The 18,831-nt window shown below is 54.2% G+C and overlaps 1 protein-coding gene across 1 annotated transcript in view; it reads right to left on the minus strand.

Moving 5' to 3' along the window:
* Positions 1–18,770, minus strand: part of Reep1 (receptor accessory protein 1) — an 81,105-nt gene extending 62,335 nt beyond the window's left edge. The window contains exon 1 of the mRNA XM_048787804.1: positions 18,752–18,770. The gene's annotated coding sequence lies outside the window, so the exon portion shown is untranslated. The remainder of the gene's footprint in view (positions 1–18,751) is intronic.
* Between the last annotated feature and the right edge of the window lie 61 nt (positions 18,771–18,831).

Below are 18,831 nucleotides of genomic sequence, written 5' to 3' on the forward strand. Positions count from 1 at the left end.
TGTCCACTGGCTCAGGTTTGCACTGCCTGGGCGTCTGCGTAAGGAGGCAGTGTGTATATTGTCACAGTTGCAGGTCACTGACATTTGGGGTTTCCTAAAACTCAAATGAGGACTAGGCTCAAACACATGGCTTCTGCCTACTGCTGCACATGCCTGAAGAGCTAAAAATAAAGATGAAAACAAAGGGCTGGGGAGCAGCTCAGTGGTCAAAACCCAGGGCAAGTTCCTGGACCTCCAAAAAACAGAGAGATTCATGAGACATATGACACTGTTGCTGTGACCATGTTAAGGGGACAGTGGAATATAGAATCTTAATGTGTATGGTGACAACGATATGTTTTTATGAATTAACTCACAAGTAGAACAGCCCAGGAAGGCTCCCTTTGGTCCCTGCAGTTGAGGCAAGGTGGAAATGGTGGTGATTTTCCCCATTTTTACACAGATTCCAATTAATGAACTCGTCTAAAAATACACCTTAAAACAACCACGGGAACCAAATGGGGCTCAGGTGTTAAGTGTTCCCTATGATAGGGCTCAGGTCCCCTGCTCTTGGTATGTCACTGTGGGTCACATCACAAGAACAGGAGGGAGAGAAATGCAAAGAGGGAGCCCTTGGTTGTGGCCAGTGCACACCACCTGGCCTCTTAGATGGACCAGCAGCCAGGATGGCCGTGGGTCTCCACTGCGTGGCACAACTGACATAGGAGAGGGATTCCTGTGGCACAGGATGACAGGCTTTGGAACTGCCCCAAGGCTGCAGTCATGGCCTGGGGCAGGAGCTGCCCTAGGACAGGCTGCAGCTTGCAGGTCCCTCCCTGATGGCCGGGGCCAGCCCTTGCCCTCCTTCCTCCCAGGTAGAATGGGAGGGCCTGGGAGGGGTCTTTAGGTTGGAAGCAACAGAACTGGAGCTGGTGTCAGCGAGGGAAACTGTGGAGTGGACCCACGGGCAGCGGGCCTTCTGATGTCCAGAACCCAGGACCAGAGAGTCCTGGGGAGCGTACAGGCCCCCTGCAGCCTGGATATTCTCAGGACGTCTCGGCCATCCCCCTGTCCCCGCTGCCCCATTGCCATAAATGTGTTCAGCACGGCTGCTGCCTGGGCATCTGCAAGCTAGGACCCAGTCAAGCCTGTCGCACTTTCAAGGTGGCCTGGTTCAAGTTCCCTCCCTAATGCAGTCGGCTCCTCCCACTGACCTACACCCAACAGACCCCTCAGCTGCTGACCAGCACGACACCCAGGCCTGCGGTGAGCTCCCCTCAGCGCTCCCCTCAGCACCTCCTTTAGGGGAGCCCCACAGACTCTCTCTTCCCCCGCCCGCCCCTTCGCCCACCTTCGCTGTAGCTCTGGGCCTCCTGCAGGTCCCAGCCGAGCCCAGGCCCTGCCCCCCAGGCCTTGCGCCTGCCTTGGGCTTCAACTGGCCTGCCGAGGCTGTCCTAGAGGCTATCTTGGCCGAGGGCCACTCTGCAGAGAGACCCAGAGAGAAAGACACTGGGCAGGCGTGTGCTGCGCAGTGGCCTTAACCCAGAACGTGGCCGCTGAGCTGGGCAGCTCAGGCACCAGGGCAGAATAAGACCCAAGGCTTCCTCTGCAGCACAGATTACTTCCCCTCACCCCTGGGCTATGCCTGTGCTGAGGACTCTTGGGCTAGGATTGGCCTAGGTGTCCTCCTGTGGCAAAGCCATCCCCAGAGCTCCGACCACCTCTCCTCCATGCCCACAGGCTCCACCTGCAAACACCCTCACAGAGGAGCCAGGGTCCCAAACATGACCTGGGTCCACAGCAGACCTCTGCATCCAGGTCTGCGTCCAGGGAAGGGAGACAGGACTGGCCTGGCTGGTCGGTCGGCCTCCCCCACTCCCCACCACTCGTCACACACGTGGTTGCCGGGGCCCTCTTCCCCTCCAGGACTGCCTGCTCTCTGCCGCCTGGGAGCGGCTTGGGAAGCGGGTCAGGAAGTATCCACTGGCTCCTGGCCTACCTCCAACAAGGCCAGCATGTGGAGAGTAGGAGTCAGGCTGCGGTGTTGGCCTGGGCTTCCCCTGGGCCCATCATAGCACCGGGTACAGGGAAGGTGCTCAAGGACACCGTTGCTGCATCACAGATAAGCGGCCTGGAATTCCAGAAGGATGGGAACTTGTGGTCCAGGGATGGACACAGATATGCCATCTACCCCAACGGTCAAGAAGGAGTCTATCAAGTTCCTTTCTGCTTTCTTTGGGGTAAAATTCTGGGGATCAACATGGGGGGCACTCTACCCCTGAGCTACACCGGTCCTGTTTATTTATTTATTTATCTCAACAGGGTCTGGCTAGTTGCCCAGGCTGGCCTTGAGCGTGGGATCCTCCTGTCTCAGCCACCCGAGTAGCAGGAATGAGGTGCACCGCTGTGCCCAGCTGACCTTTCCTCTTTCTAATCTTCCCAGACCAGGAAGATTATCTTTGGCCACTGCTGAGCCGCCTCTCTTATCTCCACCTGTTAAGTCATCACAGTGTGCACAGCGTGTAGATAAGGAAAGGAAGCAGACACAAGCTGTCTGCCCTCAGGCAACCAAGCCCTGAGCCCCAGAGGCCAGAGAGAAATTTAAGGAATTAATCCACGAGTTAGGAAATGGGGAAGCTGCAGACTGTCTCCAGAGTTGTGTGTGGGCTGCTTGCTCAGCACCTGGTGTGTGTGCGGAGGTTGCAGAACAAAGAATCCATGTTAACCAGAAGGGTCCAGGGGAGGAAGGCAGGCGGCAAAGGGGGATGGATAGAGCTGAGGAGGGGCATGGGGAACGGCAATCAGGAAGGGGCAGCAGTGACCCCAGTCAAGGTGTGGGAAGTTCACACAAGGCAGGGATAGTCACAGGAACAGTGAGAATAAGGTCCTCTAGGGTCCCACCATGAAGGGTCCCGCACACCAAGGCAGAGTTCTAGATCCTCATTAAGAGGACTGGGAAGAAGAGGGACAGTCCCGGGGCCTGCGATGGTTCTGCAAGGACAGCTGTGCTGAGTGGCCCTTGTCTCCTGCAATAGGAAGGCCAGGGCTCAGGGGTGTTTCAGGACGAGGGACACTGCATTTGATTCCTGGGGCTGCCATAACAAAGCACCACAAACTTGGTGGCATTTATTCTCACACTTCTTCAGGCTGGGAGTGTGAAATCAGGTGGCAGCAGGCCATGTTCCTCTGGCGGCTGCAGAGCATGCCCTGGCCTGGGGCGGCTCCCTCCAATCTGGCCCAGGTGTCTCAGGTGTTCTCCTGCATGTCTCAGACTGTGCCCAAATTTCCTTCCTATGAGGACACCAGTCATTGGATCAGGAAGAACCCCAATCCAGTATGAACGCACCCTAACTAGGTCCATACTTGCAAAGACTTTGTTTCCAAATAAGGGCACATTCGGAGACTAGGTGGACATGAACGGGGCACTCTCCAGCCAGGGCAGATGCTGGTGCCTGTCGCCCCTCTGTCACCGGCTCCAGGACCAAGGGCAGGTGCCTGCCCTTGCACTCTGCTGCAACTTCCAACATGCCTTCCCCTGTATACATCTGTGGCTCAAGTCCTGCCATTGTTTCTGCCCTACTTTCTGCCAACTCAGCCTCTGTCCATTCCTTCTGCCAAGACCCTGGGTCAACTCTTGCTTCAAGTTTGACACAGACACACGGCTTTCCCACTCTCCTCCTCACTGCTGGCCTCTCCCTATACACAAGGCTCTGCTTTGACCGCAGGGGCTACCTTTCCTTCCAGCTCCCAGAAGACCCCACAGGAATTCCCAAGCCAGCCTGGTCTCTCAGACACACCCACCACATTCCCTGCATCTCCTCTCAAACCACCTGGCTAATGCCTCCCTCGCTGGAGAATAGGACCCCAACATGTGGAAGAGCACGCACGTACCCCCTTCCCACAGCAGACCAGCAGTCTGGCCTGCAGTCTTCCTGCATTCCCAGGGCTCCTCCTCCTCACGGGGCAACGGACTGGCAGCACCGCTCAGGCAAGGAGAACACAGGCTGCAGACAGGTTCACACTGGGGTCCTGGCTCTGAGATTAAGAGCTGGGAACATTCCTTACCTGTTCTAAATTCAGACTGCTCACCCAGCCCATGGGCCGCTGCCAGGGTCAAGTGAGACCGTGTGCACAGACAGCCCAGGGACTGCTTCGGGAAAATGCAGGTCCCTGTCCACAGAGTACACCTTGATTTCATTGTGGAAAATACACCAAAGTGTGCCTTTAGGTCAGGGGAATGAGGCACAGATACTGTGACACTGGCCGCTCCCTGCATGCTGCGGGGACCACTCAGGAGTGACAGGCGTCAGCACAGGTGTAAAGCCCGGTGAGCATTTAGCCCTTTCCCTTTTGCCTTAGTGCCAATAGTCAATTTGATGGAAAGTTCTGGGAGAAGAGTTGATATCACAGCAAAGCAAACGGATTAAAGCAGAATATCAGAGACCCTTTGGAGAGGGCTTGGCCTCTCTGCCCCATCACCCCTCCTCCTTCCCCTCTCTTCTCGCAGCTCTGTTGGATTCCCCCCATTTCTTGAGCTAAGCAGTGTGATAAGTAGCACCCAACCCCCTTGTTCTGAGTAGGGAGACTGGGACCCAGACAGGACAAGTCACTCACACAGGCCACGGGGCTCTTCAGTGGCAGAGCCTGTAGGTATTCTGACCATGGAAATAGACAGGGAAGTGTCCCCTAGTGAGCAAACTCCCAGGGGGTAAAGGGCACCCTGATTCCCAGGATTGGAATGCCCAGCGATTCCCTGCTGAGGCTATTAGGATAACTGTGTGGATGCACTACCTGGTTTACACAGTGACATCCTTTGAAGGAGAGGGGCTCTGTGTTTGCATCCACCTGGACCTTATCTCAGTGAGCCAGCACTCAGGGTTAGAGGAACACTGGCTGAAGTGGGGGCACTGGGGGCACTGGCACTGGTGGGGGCACTATGTAACTTTTGGGGTTATTAAAGATGACAGCAGAGATGGGGAGGCACCCCTTTTGTCTGCCATCCTCTGTCTGCACCTTCCCTGTGTGTGTGTCTGTGCTTTGTGCCCCTCCTCCACAGGTGTCCCCGAACAGGTGTTCCATTACAAGAGCTAGGACTGCTTTCCTGCATAACTCCGTGGAGCCAGTGTGACTGTTGGTCACCTCAACAGCAGAACAGGGGTGGGAACACGGCCTCCGGGGCTGCCCTGGAGATGCCCGGTGAGTTCCCAGCCAGGGACAGAAAGACCAGCAGAAGGTAAGACAGTGACCTCACAGCCTGGGCCCCGGGAGCTGAGGGAGTGGGAGCAGGCACCCAGGGAGCCAGCCCTCGCCTGCTGATGGTGCCCACCAGGAGCCGTCCTGCAGTGCCAGGTCTGCGGAGTCTTCAGGGGAAGTCAGAAATCTGGCCTAGGTGCACCTCTGCCGCTGAAATGCTGAGAACTGTTCAAATCTAAGCACTGCAAGCCAAATGGGCATCTTCGGGCTGGTTTCAGCCCAGGAGCCACCATACCGTGACCCTGGATCCCACGATATACCAGAGAGCAGGTCGCAAACTTCCAAGTAGAGTGCTGAGGTAGGGAGACCGGCCCACTGTGACGGGCACAGTTTCTGGTTCTCCTTCTGGGATCAGAGCTCCCACCCCAAGCGATGTCACCCAGCCACATGGCTCCTTGCCTGGTGCTGGGAATGCAGAACCCCAGGTGACTTCACTCTGCTGCCAGCCCAGGGCATGGGCTCTGCGGCCTTGGTATCCACGCCCTGCAGGAAAACCACCTCCCAACCCGGAGCCTGCTTAGACTGGATGAGTGCCTCCAGGCAGGGGCTGAGCCTGTGGCTCCCCAGGGCGCTGTGGGGCGGGGCTGGCCCACCTTGGCCTCAGACTGTGGATCCAGCCTCTCCTGAGACAGGCGGGCTGAGCAAGCTGGGGGCACCTGCTGGCCAGGACAGGAAGCCTAGCCACAGTGCTCACCTGTTGCACAGGTGGACAGATAAGGGCATCCTTAACGGCTCCTTCAATTCACTTTCTTGGCCCCGCATGGTTGGAAGCCCATCCTGCCCTCCTCAGCTGCTCTTTCTCCCTGGGGTGTGCACAGCGAGCCAGTATCAGTGTCTACCATGTTCTCCTGACCCTGCAGCCCCTCCTCATAAACCTCAAAGACTGCAGTGTCCTGAGACTCGGGGGGAGTCGAGGAGGGTCTGCCTAGCTCAAAGCAGCTGGCTCTCTGGAGGTGTAGATGCTGGGATGGTATGAGCAATCGGGACTGGCCTGCCACTCCACGAGGCCCTCAACCGAAAGACACCTGCAAAAGGCACAATGCCCTCTTCCTGCCACTCTGTTTCATTCCAGAAAATGTAACTATTTTTCATAAACATGTGTTATTTATTTTAATGTGTAAAATAAATAGGTTTTTATTATTTTCAACTAATAAATAAATATCTGAAATGTCTCCATCTTAGGTTTTAACGTGGTAAATATTGAAAAGGTATAAGCCCCATAAACAAAAGCTTTTGAGGGACATCTTGTTTTTAGGATGGTAAAGGGGTCCTGAGACCAACACGTCTGAAAGCCTGGGTTCAGGGAATAATCTCATCCTTGAGTGACAAGCGGCAGTGCTGGGGGGCCCAGGTCAGCAGGAGGGGTGGGTTATGCAGAAGAGGCAGCACACCAGGTAAGAACCAACAGGTGCGCTTGATGCCGAGCCTTCAACTCCTTGTGAGAGCCAAAGGTTTTCACAGTTGAAAATGGAAGCAATGTAAATAACTCAACATACTATTATCAACGCCAGGATGCCGAGAAGCAAACCAGGTCCAAGGAGAGCCCCAGGAAAGTGAGGCTCCCGCTGAGGTGACGTGCTGAACTAGAGACTGCAGGCATGACCACTGGGTGCAGAGACGCCACCGCGGCAAGGCTTTAGTCGGGAGAGGGGATCAACACGCTGGGTCCTGGGCCACCTTGGTGTCCTCCTTCATAGGTGTGGAGCCTGGGAATGTGCGGTTCTAAGGAGCTCCCGGTTCACGAGGTAAGGCTGTGGGTCCCCAGAACACAGGGCAATGCTGGCTCAGGATGTCCCTCTGTAAGGCTGGACCTGCGTCCCTTGAGGAGACACGTCAAAGTTCCAGCCCCAGCACTTGTGAATGTGACCTGACTTGGGAACAGGGTCCCCACAGTTGTAATCAAGTGAAGAGGAAGTCGCTGGGTAGGCTGTAACCCGGTAGCCTGGTGTCCTTAGGAAAGGGGGCAGGAGACACAAGACCCGGGGAGAATGTGATGACAAAGGCAGCCCTCAGAGGGATGTGTCAGCAGGCCAGGGAGGCCAGGCTGCTGACAGCCCCAGAAGCAAAGCCAAAGTCCTATACTCCCCAGAGCCTCGGAGAGCACGGCCCTGCGACATGCTCATGTCCAGCCTCCTCAAGAACTGGGAGGGAACACATTTCTGCCTTTTTAGGCCACCAGTTTGTGGCCTTTGCTCTAGGGGACTAATACTGACTCCAAAGATCTACACCATCAGTGAAGGGGGAAGAGAGAAGAGCCCATGACCTGCCTGGAGGTCCAGGAAAGGAAGGTCCCACAGTAGCAGAGAGAAGACTTCCCGAGAATCTGCACCCAGCAGTCTCCCTCATATACATTAGCAGCCCCAATTTACATGCCCAAGTTTTTTAAAAAAACTTTTAAAAAATATTTTTTTTCAGGAATTTGCTTTCCAGTGGTCCAATATGGGAAGTGTTCCTGGACACCCAGCGGAAGCCAAAGCGAAACTCCTCTGAAGAACTGGCCTCTATCCCAGGCCTCCAAGGACTCCCAGGGATGAAGTCCTGAGGAACACCAGCTCACAGGGGAAAGGATGTACAGAACTCATAGCCTACCTTGATTCTGAGGGGCTGGGGGCAGCTCGGTGGCAGAGCACCTGCCTGGCATGCACGGCCCGGGTTCCATCTCCAGCAGCACACCTCCCCCACACACACGCACACGCACATACATGCACACACATGCACACACGCTCATACACACATGCACATACACGTGCACACACACATGCACACATGTACATGCATACACAGCTCAAGCAGTAAATGTGGTGGCCTCACCCATAATCCTAGCAGCTTGGGAGGCTGGGGTAGGAGGATCACACGTTCAAAGCCAGCCTCAGCAAAAGTAAGGTGCATACACACACATACACATGCACACATGCACACACACACACGCGCACACACACACACACATAGCCAACAGAAGCAGAGATGGGATGGCTGAACTGCCCTTCAAAGACAATTTGGGATGCCAGAACAATGAGACCCCCAAACCCAACATAAACATGTCAAATATGTTTAGAGGAATGAAAGTGAATTTAAGATATATAAAAAGAACAGGCAATATATGATGCAGTCACGCTGTCTGGAACTGAACTAAACAGGATTTCTAAAATACGACAATTGAGATTTCAACATGGATGGATGTGTTCAGCAGCTGACTGGCCATGGCTGAGGACATGCAGGGACCATAATGCAACAGTAGCAAAGAAAGATGTCAGACGGAGCCCCAGGAACGGGTCTGACACATGCCCACCGCGAGCACGGAAGGAGGAGCAGCTGGAGACACAGCTTTGTCATCCATCAGCAAATTTGAAAAATGTACTCAGATTAAGTTCTAAAACAATGTTGACCCAAGAAGAAAGAGGAAATCTACAGCCATTAAGGAAACTGAATTCGTAGTTTAAAATCTTTCCATTGAAAAAGAAATCATAAATGGTTATAAAATAAATAAATTCATTACAAATTGGACAATTGTTTTTCATATAAAAAAAAGAACAAAAATTGGGGGCTTCTGCTTCACATCATTTATGAAAACCAACTCAAGATGGCCCTGATGATCCAACTGGCCAGTTCTATTGGAGAAAGCAACCCAATCTCCACAAACTATCCAGAGTCTATCCAGGAGGGCTGGGTGGAGCTAACGGTAAGATTATTTGCACAGTTTGCCTCTTGACAGGCCAACAGCAATCTCACGAGGAGCACCCGACACAACACCATTCCTTATAAAAGTTTTCTTAGCAAACTGGCTCTCAAGTAATGATGCTCACCCTCGAAACCCCAGAAGTCACCCCAGCCCTTCTGGGGCTCTGGGTTCGCCACCTGCAGTCACCAGGGGCTGGGGACCAAGGGCAGGGCAGCCGGTGTGACTGCAAAGACACACCCTAGAGGGTGTGACCAAGGAGAATCCAGGAGAACCCAAGGCCTGGAAGGCCACTTCACCAATAGGCAGCTGCACATGGAAAGATCCAAAATACAAGCCGTAAATGTGGTGGCCTCACCCATAATCCCAGCAGCTCAGGAGGCTGAGGCAGGAGGATCACGCGTTCAAAGCCAGCCTCAGCAAAAGTAAGGCACCAAGCAACTCAGTGAGACACTGTCTCTAAATAAAATACAAGATAGGGCTGGGGTGTGGCTCAGTGGTCGAGTGCCCCTGAGTTCAATCCCCAGTAACACCCCCCCAAAAAAAAGATGCTAAATATGATGGCACTGACGGACATCACACACCTGAAAATAAATCTAAAGAATGGCCTGGCTGATGTTTACAGCAACAATTACAAAATTTTATTGCAGGTCGACAGAGAAGACTTACATAAATGGATGCCACACTGTGGACTGGCGTGCCCCTGTCTGTCAGTTCTCTGTCGCTCTGTGCCTTCCATGCTATTCCAATCAAATACCAACAGGTTTGGGAAGCTGTGTGTGTGTCGAATGAAGCACATAATTCAACACCAACTCTCAATAATCCAGAGACCCCTCCAGAGCACTGGTGATCAGGACAGGTGCTAGAGCGGGCCAGGCAGGTGGCTCTGTGTACAGCATGAAGAGAAGGAACAGACCCAGGGCCACACAACTCAAGATGCCAGGGCGGGGCCTGCCATGCAGATGAACCTGCTGATGGACAAATGGTCTCATGGAAAAGAAAGAATTTTGGCTGCAGTTTCACGTCATTTACAGACATCAACTCCAGATGGGCCAGGAAAACTGCAAAGCCATTAGGAGTAACACAGAAGAACATCCTCACAATTCCAGGGAGGGAAGGCTTCCCGGGCTACATAGTCAGTTGAGGGAAGATGCAGATGCCCCATGCCTCGGCCATTCCAATCCCAAGGCACCTGTGCAGCCCGGAACACATGAGCGAGCTCACTGCACCATTCTTTCCAAGAGCAAAGGGGGAAAGGAAAATCTAGAAACTACCCAAATGTCGGTCAAGAATTCAATGGAGCCGGGTGCAGTGGGGCACGCCTGTAATCTCAGCAGCTCAGGAGGCTGAGGCAGGAGGATCCCAAGTTCAAAGTCAGCCTCAACAACTTAGTGAGGACCTAAGCAGTTCAGCAAAGCCCTGTCTCTAAATAAAATAGAGCTGGAGATGTGACTCCGTGATTAAGCACCCTGGGTTCAATCCCCAGTACCAGAAGAGCTCAAGGATAAGTAAGTGCATACATTCTTACAATGAAGGTTACATACCTATGTTCGTATTTTAGGTACATATAGTAAAAAGAGCCCTGGCCAGGCAGGATGTACCCTTGAGATCAGGTCCCATGTCCAGAAACTGGCTCTTCAGAGGCGGACCATAACTCATTCATCTTTATATCCCTGGTGCCCAGAGTAGTGCCTGGCACATAGCAAATGGTCAATAAAAGGGCAGCAAATCAATGAATCCATCAGCCCAGCAATGAGCGAATCAATCAATCATCACTCCTGGGCAGGAGTGGAGTCCTAACCAGCCAGACTGAAGATCTTCCCCATAACTCTTCTCTCTCCCTGCACCACTACCTACCACTACAAAGGAAGTATTCAGAACAGTCTTGCGGGTCGGAAGGCCTTGCCTTGTGAGGCAGCCCAAGGCATGGTTAGTGCCCATCAATGGTACCTTTTCTTTCTGTCAAGCCTTCTAGTGCCCCCTGGCCCACGTCCTGGCCACAAAGCACAGCTCTCCTTTTCCCACACTAAAACATTTTCAGAAAGTGGAGCCCTGGCCCCCAACTGGGACTAGCTGCTCAAGCTGCCATCCTGGCAAGTCACTAGGAGGTCACTGGGCGGAAGGACATAACATTCACACACCTGGCCACCAAGTCCTTCATCACGGTAACCTGTCCTCTGGGTTTCTAACTTCAGTGGTTCTTCTCTGTATCCTGGAAACCACCCGTCATTACTTAAAAGTCCAGCTAAGCTTGTACGAGGGCTGCTGTGATATTTCATCCAAGTTTTTTACACGTTTTAACTTCAGCTTTAGGGAGGGTTTGCAGACTATTTATTTTTACATATTTCCAGGAACAGAAATCAAATCTTTCATTTTTACAGATGAGAAAACCAAGGCGTAGAGCGATTAAGTTCCTGACACCATCACAGATCAAATTTCTATAAACTGTGTGTTGAAAATGATCTTCTCACCCCAAAGAAAATATTGAACCATTCTTCATAGTCATAAATATTTCTAAAGACCTACTGTGTGCTCAGGACTGCTCCAGGCCTGGGAAAACAGCTGTGAACAAGATGCGTGTGGACAGTGGTGGAGACCAATGCTGGGGGACAGGGATGTGAACAAGAAAATGAATCAAAAGGGCAGTTCCACGAACCCCAGGGGAGGGGGTTCTGAGAAGGTGATCATGGTAGAGACCTCTGGGGGAGGGGACGTGAGCGGAGCCCTAACTGGACAGGGGAGGGCATGGACAGCCCGAGGCAGCACTGGGGGCAGAGGGAGAAGCCAGGGCAAAGCCTGCTGGGTGGACATGGTTCACCTTCCCAGAAGAGCAGCCCAAGGTGAGGTCAGAGGGGACAGGAGCCCGGCCTGTTGAAAATGGTAAGGAATCCGAGCTGGGTTCTCCACGGGGTGGGAGTTTACGGACAGCTATTCAACAGCAGGGGAAAGAGGTGACCCATCTTACATTTTGCATTAGTCTGTTTCAACTACTATAACAAAATACCAGAGGCAGGCTCACTTTAAAAGGAAAAGAGTTTACTGAACTCAGGGTCTAGAGGCTGAAAGTCCAAAAAGCATTGCACAGGTTTTTGACGAGGGCCCCTTGGCTGTGTGACTTCCTGGTGAATGGCAATGGGGTGAGACATGGGGAGGAAGAAATCACATGTTAGGGAAGCCAGAGAGGACAGGTCATGCCCCAGCCGGGCGGAAGGACCTCCCCAAAGGCCCGCCTCCTATGCCACTCACGGAGGACCAAGCTCCTCACACGTGAACCTTGGCACACACAGAAGCCTTATCCAAACAGCACATCTCAAGTGAATCACTGGAGGGGCAGGAACACAAGTGGGGACAGCAGCAGGGCTCTGGAGGGTCCAGGTGAGCAGTCTGGGGCTGGAGCGGGGTGGCAGCCATGGAGGTGTGAGCCACGGTTGACTTCTCAAGAGGCCTTCGCAGCACACAGGCCTGGGCGGAAGTGCCCACAGGCAACCAGGATCCCCAACTGCTCAGGAGGGAGACCCGTGGGCCAGGGGTTCTGAGCTGCAGGCGCTCATGGAAAGTCCTCACACGTTCCAGAACCCAACCAAGACTCCAGGAGACTCCAGAACCCCCCAGCCTGCCAGGCCTCCCTCTCTCCAGGAAGGCTGCAGCCCACTGTCCTCAGCAGCCTGACCCGCCAGCCCCACCCTAGGCTCACTGGGCACCCCCATGCCAGCCCCAAGCCCAGAGGTGACAGATTTTACTGGTGGCCATTAGGCAGCCTTGTACTGGTGTACAAGGCACCTGGCTGGTCACGCCACTCAGACCTCCCAGAGCAGGTCAGGACCCCTTGGGGCCAGCACACAGCCACGGCCTGGCATACAGAGGTGGCCTGGGACGAATCCAGCTCTGCAGCCAACGAGGGCACCCTCATGTGGGTGGGTGACATGTACCCCAACCCCAACACACCCTCGCCTGGAACTCCAGGTGACCACACCCTGTGTCCAGGCCACACCTTGAATAGGGAATCTGTAACTCACTCGTGAGCCACAGGCACATGTTAGGCACCTACTGTATGCAAAGAGAGAAGAGGGAGAGGAAAAAATGGCCCATAAGGGGAGACAGTGCACAGACCACCATATCACAAGGTGCAAAGTGCCAAAGCCCCTCTGGGGACCCAGAAGACAGGACTCTTCCTCCAGTTAGGAGAGCAAGCGGGGCCTCCTGGAGAAAGGCAGCTGGGGACACGAGAAGGCACGCAGTGGCGGTGGGGGGCCAGCACGCTGGCCATGGGCAGCATCAGCCCTTAAACTCCCTGATCTCTCTCCAAAAATCAAGGCCCAGCCACAGACTGGGATCTGCCATAGAGTAAGTCATACTGTGGAATTTCCAATACATCCTACTGTCATGTATGGCTAAAAAGAATAAGAAAACCATGAAGACCACCAAGGCTTCCTCCTCCTGTTTTGACTTCAAAACAGAACAAAGAAAAGGAAACGAAAGGGAGGGAGCGAGAGATCTCCAAGGTAAAGGTAAAGGCAGTGCCAGGGCCCCAGAGCGGGGCAGACAGCCTGTTGGTGCCAAGGACAGGTCCAGGTGTGCAGAGCTGGTGGGGTCCTTCACTGCTCACCTCTGGAGGTTCCCGGCTGTTCATGGACACCTGGGTGACCACACGACCCTCCACTGCTCAAGTTCAGGCACGGCCAGAGCAGAGGTAACAGGCTTCCACTTCCCAGTGGAGGTACTTAAGAGTCCACAGTCCATCCTGTGTCCAATGTGGCAGTAACACCCGAGAGAATGCAATGGCGTCACCTGGGTCTCGAGGTTACCACGGGCAGAGCTTTGGCCAGCCCACGGTGAACAGAGAGCACAGAGCACAGAAGGAACCTCTGTATCTCGAGCCACATAGGTGGGAGTCACACCACCACCCAGCCCACTCCATCCCAGCCCTAGGACAGACACTGAGCCACGCAAGGACAGGAACGGGACCTGGGGAACCAGTGGACACGCCCCTTCCTCCCTCGGCCATGTCCCTCTGCCCGCCTCTGCTTTCCCACCCTCTCCACTCTGGCCCACCCGCCCACCCCAGGGGCTGGGGCTCAGCAGGTGCCAGCACCCACGGCCACATCTTTCCAACTCCGTGCCCTGTAGGTACAGCTCTTCTCCCAGCTCCAAATCAAGAAGCCCTGGGAAGCTCTGCTGGCTCAGTCCAGTCACATGCCCACCTCTGGACCAATGCCGTGTCCAGGGAAGTGCACTCCTGGGCCTGAGCCCCTGCCTGCCCCTCCCACTAAGCAGGAGTGGATGGGTGTACGACCAGAGAGAACAGGACTGCTCTGCAGCCTGAAGTACTATTCACAGTCCCCAACGAGGAGCCAGAAAGAGCACACCTGCAAATGTGCACAGGGCAGTGCCACCGACTGAAACCCAGCTCTCAGTGTCAAGAGAACAAAGGAGAGGGGACTCAGTTGTACCATGATCCTAAGAGGAAGGAGGTGGCGTGGAGAGCACTGGCTAGACAGCTCCCTGTGCTGGCTGCAGCCTCTGGGACCCGAGGAGCCAGGTGTCTGAAGGTGTAGCTGGGGCAGGACGGGAAGGGATAGGAACAGGGCAGCGGGTACTCTGGTTATCAGTCGGGTACCTCTCACAGTGGGCACACTTCTCCTGATTGGGGATGGGCTAGGCCTGGGAGAGCCCACCCTGGACCAGCATGCAGGAAGAAAGCCCCCTTCCCTGCAGGATCTGGGACTTCTTCCCCACTGAGCCCAGCCCAGCCTCGTGCTCCTCCCAGGCAGCTCATGCCGCTGCTAGAGATGAAACGGGTGTGCTACCTCTGCCCTGAGCACCCGCGCCACGCCTGAAGGGCTGCCCTGATTGCCCATCGAGGCTCCTCCCAACCCCTCTACCATGCACCAAACATTCTGTCCTTTATCAACATTCCCTTTTTCTAAGGAGTCACTAAAACTCCCCAAAGGGTCAACAATGTAATTCTGTGTGAAGACAGACAAGATCTGAAGGTTTGGAACAAATGATTTGTATATAATTATCCATCCACCAATCCCTCAGGGCCTTCGAAAGCCCAGAAGCAGAGGAGAGCAATCTCAGAGCTAAACGGCAGGCACCTACAGCTCTTGTTGGTGGCTGGTGACCAGGGCACATGTGAGGCTCGTCCTCATCCTCGGCAATGAACTTCCACCCCTAATAATACACCTGCAAGGAAGATGCCCTTTTCAGAAGGAAGGAGGGAGGACCGGTAACCAGCAGGTGAGGCCCCTTGTCAGTGGGGACAAGCCTCAGCAGCCACTTCCCAGCAGGCAGGCAACGATGAGGCAGCTGAACCGCAGTGAAGCCCAAGCTGGCGTTTGTCACTTCCTTGAGGACACCTCCTGCTTAGGAATAGATGTGGTGCAGCCAGGCCAGGTGGGGGAAGGGGCCTGGAAGAGCAGGAACCCTAGAGCCAGGAGGACTCCTGGGACCTGGTCCCCAGGTGGGCAGGTGGGCGGTGCCCTTAGACTCCGACCAGGAAAGAGCGGGAGGCCCAGAGCCCCTTGCGCTCCCTCCCAAGCTTTTCCTCTGACCCAGCTCCCGTGGGGGCCACACGGCAGCGCCCCCAAGGGGCCAAGCCTATGTTTAAGGGTTTGTGTTTTTCTGCTTGCTTTGCTGTGATCGGGACGTCTTGAGGACAACCCACATTCCTTCCTCTCCTGCACGTTCACATCCTGACCCAGGAGGAGCCCCCCACAGTGCTCTCCTGGGACGTGGCCAGATAATCAGCCATTAAGCTAAGCTTCTGTCTTGAGCACCACACTGTGCTTTCCTAAAACTAAAAAGATGTTCAGGGTGGAAGGAATTCTTTTCCTGCCCAGCCGTGGGTCATTCAGAAAACCTAATTGAGGTAAGCCTGTTTCCCTGCACAGTCAGTGGGGTTTGGGCTGGGAAGCTCTGTTCAGCCAACCACCTGGACCTTGGACAAAACTGGGTCCAGAGACAATGAAGTAACATTTGATTCTTGGAGCAAATGCTACAAAAGGGCACATTCTCCCAAGTCACAGAACGTCTGTGTCCCCCTCCCTCGAGGTACATGTGAACATATCCTCCCCAGGGTGAAACATATGCAGCTTAGGCATTGAACTGTTTGTAAAGAAAACAAAGTATTTTTACACAAAGTGAGCAGCAAGCCCCGAGCCTCCTGTCTGAGCAGACATCCCACTGTCTGTCTGCAGGGCCCACCTGAAGAGTTCTTTATTAATTCTTCCCAGGTATGCCAAGGAGGATAGTAACTGGCAAGAAAGGAGTATCTCAAACTGATGCCCACTCAGTGAACTGTGCCCAGTGGGTACAGGCCTGTCATGATGCCCACCCAGGGACTCCATTCCCAGGGAACAGCACCAGACGGTGTCCCTCCTTATCCCGAGGGCCTCTGATCTCTTCAAAGCAACCACCTTTGCTGGGTGGCATAGGTGCCTTAAAAAGAGCCCCCAGAGGGGTGAGGGGTTGGAGAGGGAGACAAGCCACGGCTGCCCTTGGACACTCAGGCAGCTGTCCCCAGGGGCCATCTGCTCCTCTCTAGGCCCCTGGGGGGGGAGGGGGTGCCTGGGACCACAAAGACAGGAAGGCACTCCCTCTCCATCCTCAGAACACAGCGATAGGTCTTCCTTTAATGTTCTTTGATGTGACAAAGGCTGACACAACCTTGAAAAGACTGCTCACAGGAAATGGGACTAGAGACAGAACCGTAGGCTGCTCTCCCAGGGAGCTCAGGAGCTGGACAGAGCTCAGTTCAGCATGACCCCCGGGTACCCAAGGTGGAAGGGGTTTTGAATAAAAAGTCCAGAGTTTCTTTCCTCTCCACCAGCTCAGCTCTGTCTCTGGGCAAGGGACATTCCTTCCCTCCGCAGTTGGACAGAGAAATGGGGCAGACTAGACCAGTGGTTTTTATTAGCAGTTAGACCCAGATATCTTCCTCATCATAGTCAACCTAGAACCCCAATATATAAATTGAGCCAAAGGAGAGCTGCTCATGCCAAACCAGGGCTTGGAGCCAGAGCCCACCTACTCAGGCTACTGGCCCTTAGGGAATCCAGCTCGAAAAAGCCCTTCCAGAGCTCTTCCATGCTCTTGTGGTGTACCTAGGAGAACAAGAGGAGTCACCAATGACTTGGGACTCTCCAGGTGCTGGGGAGTTCACCCATTGTGTGTCACTGAAATCAATGCAACAGCAACATGGGGCTAATTAGCTTGTGAACTAAGCTCTGTGGTGATCTGGGCTAGGACCTGGGACCACTGGCAAGAGGTAGAAGTAGGATTTGAACCATGGGTTTTCTGAGTCCAAACATAATATCCCTCCCCCTTCCTAAGATGCTCCCCTAGATGTGTGTAGTCCTGGGCCATCAACCATTCCCTTGAATGGTAAATGTCAATACAAGGGCATATATGCATAAGAATAGGCCCCTCAGGGCTGGGCTGTGGCTCAGCAGCAGAGCACTGGCCTAGCGCATGCGAGACTCTGGGTTCCATCCTCAGCACCATATAATATAAATAAATAAAATAAAGGCATTGTGTCTAACCACAACCAAAAAAAAATTTAAAAAAAAGAATAGGCCCCTCAAAATCATTGTTAGTTATCTCTGTGTAGTGCTACTGTGCATGATTTCCATGCACATTTTCTAGTTACCCTATAATGAGCAGGTATTACTTATGTAAAACAGGTGTTATTGCTTGTTAAAAGTGGAGCTAATAATTCATACTTCATGCTGGGCTTAAATAGTGAACCGGGGACTGGGGGACAGGTGATACCCATCTTGACCTTTTGGAGTCCAGTGGGACCAACAGCCCAAATCCCACCAACCCTCCCCTGACCTGAGGGGGTGGCAATTCTCAGGGTCATTTAAATTCTCTGAAGTCTGGTTCTGCAGAGTGTGGTTGTTTGAGAAAAGAAAGGTCACAGAGACCCCTCCCACATCCGCCTCTGCTTTTTACTCTGCAAGGTCGCCCCCTTCTTTGGGAGGTGGTGCTGATAAAACTGAAGGTGGTCTCCTGTTCCCATTCAGCTCTCACCCCAGCCCAGTGGACCTGTAGAGAGCACCAGTCAGGCCCACTAACCTCTGCTGCCCCACCCTGAGGGTCCTGCAGCAGCCACTGGTAAATGTAGAGATCACGGTCCACCCTGAAGGCAAGAAGGGCCTTGGCCAGGCTTGAGGCGTGGCAAGGGCTGCCAGGCTTTCCGGTGTCATTCATGGGGCTCTGCCTGCAGGAATCCTCTAAACATTCAGCATGCCCTCTCAAGGTACAGCTCAAGCCAAACGACAGTTGGCGGCAGCTGTGGAGGGGCCTTGAGGGACTGACTAGGGGGCAAGAGGCAAGGCACTGGCTTTGGAAGAGAGCGGGGAGGTGCCCGAGACAATGCTGGGAAGGACCTGAGAGCGCTGCCGGCTGCTGCTCTGGAATCAGTGAAGGAGGGGACGCGACCATGTGTCAAACGCAGGCAGTGATGAGGCACAATCCTCTAGACCCCTCTTTTTCAGACAAAGAAAAGCCGAGGCCCGTGCCCCTCAGCCACCCCAGGCCCATGCCAGCCCTGGCTGCTCTGAGCAGGTGGCACATCTCTCCTGCCCCCTGCGGGGAAGGTTAGGATAAAAACGTCCCCCACGCCCATCCCCAAGGACTTCACGGGCCTCACCCCAGATGACTCTGCTCTCCTGCGCCCGGAGGTGTCAGTGCTACCGCCCTGGGGGCCGTCTGTCACCTGGAGACTTCCTGAGCATTCCTGAAGACGCCTGCCCCGTCTCCCACCCACTGCAACAGAAATCAGACCTGGGGGACGCAGGTGTCTACCCCAAGATTCACAGCCGTCCTCCTGTGTCCCACCTGCATTTGCTGCTGTCGATCTGAGAAACCTAAAAAGGAGTATTTTCCGACCTCCGGGGGCCCCGCCTCCGTCTCCCCAC

Source organism: Marmota marmota, unplaced genomic scaffold (assembly GCF_001458135.2).
Source record: "Marmota marmota marmota unplaced genomic scaffold, marMar, whole genome shotgun sequence".
Classification (NCBI taxonomy): Eukaryota; Metazoa; Chordata; class Mammalia; order Rodentia; family Sciuridae; genus Marmota; species Marmota marmota.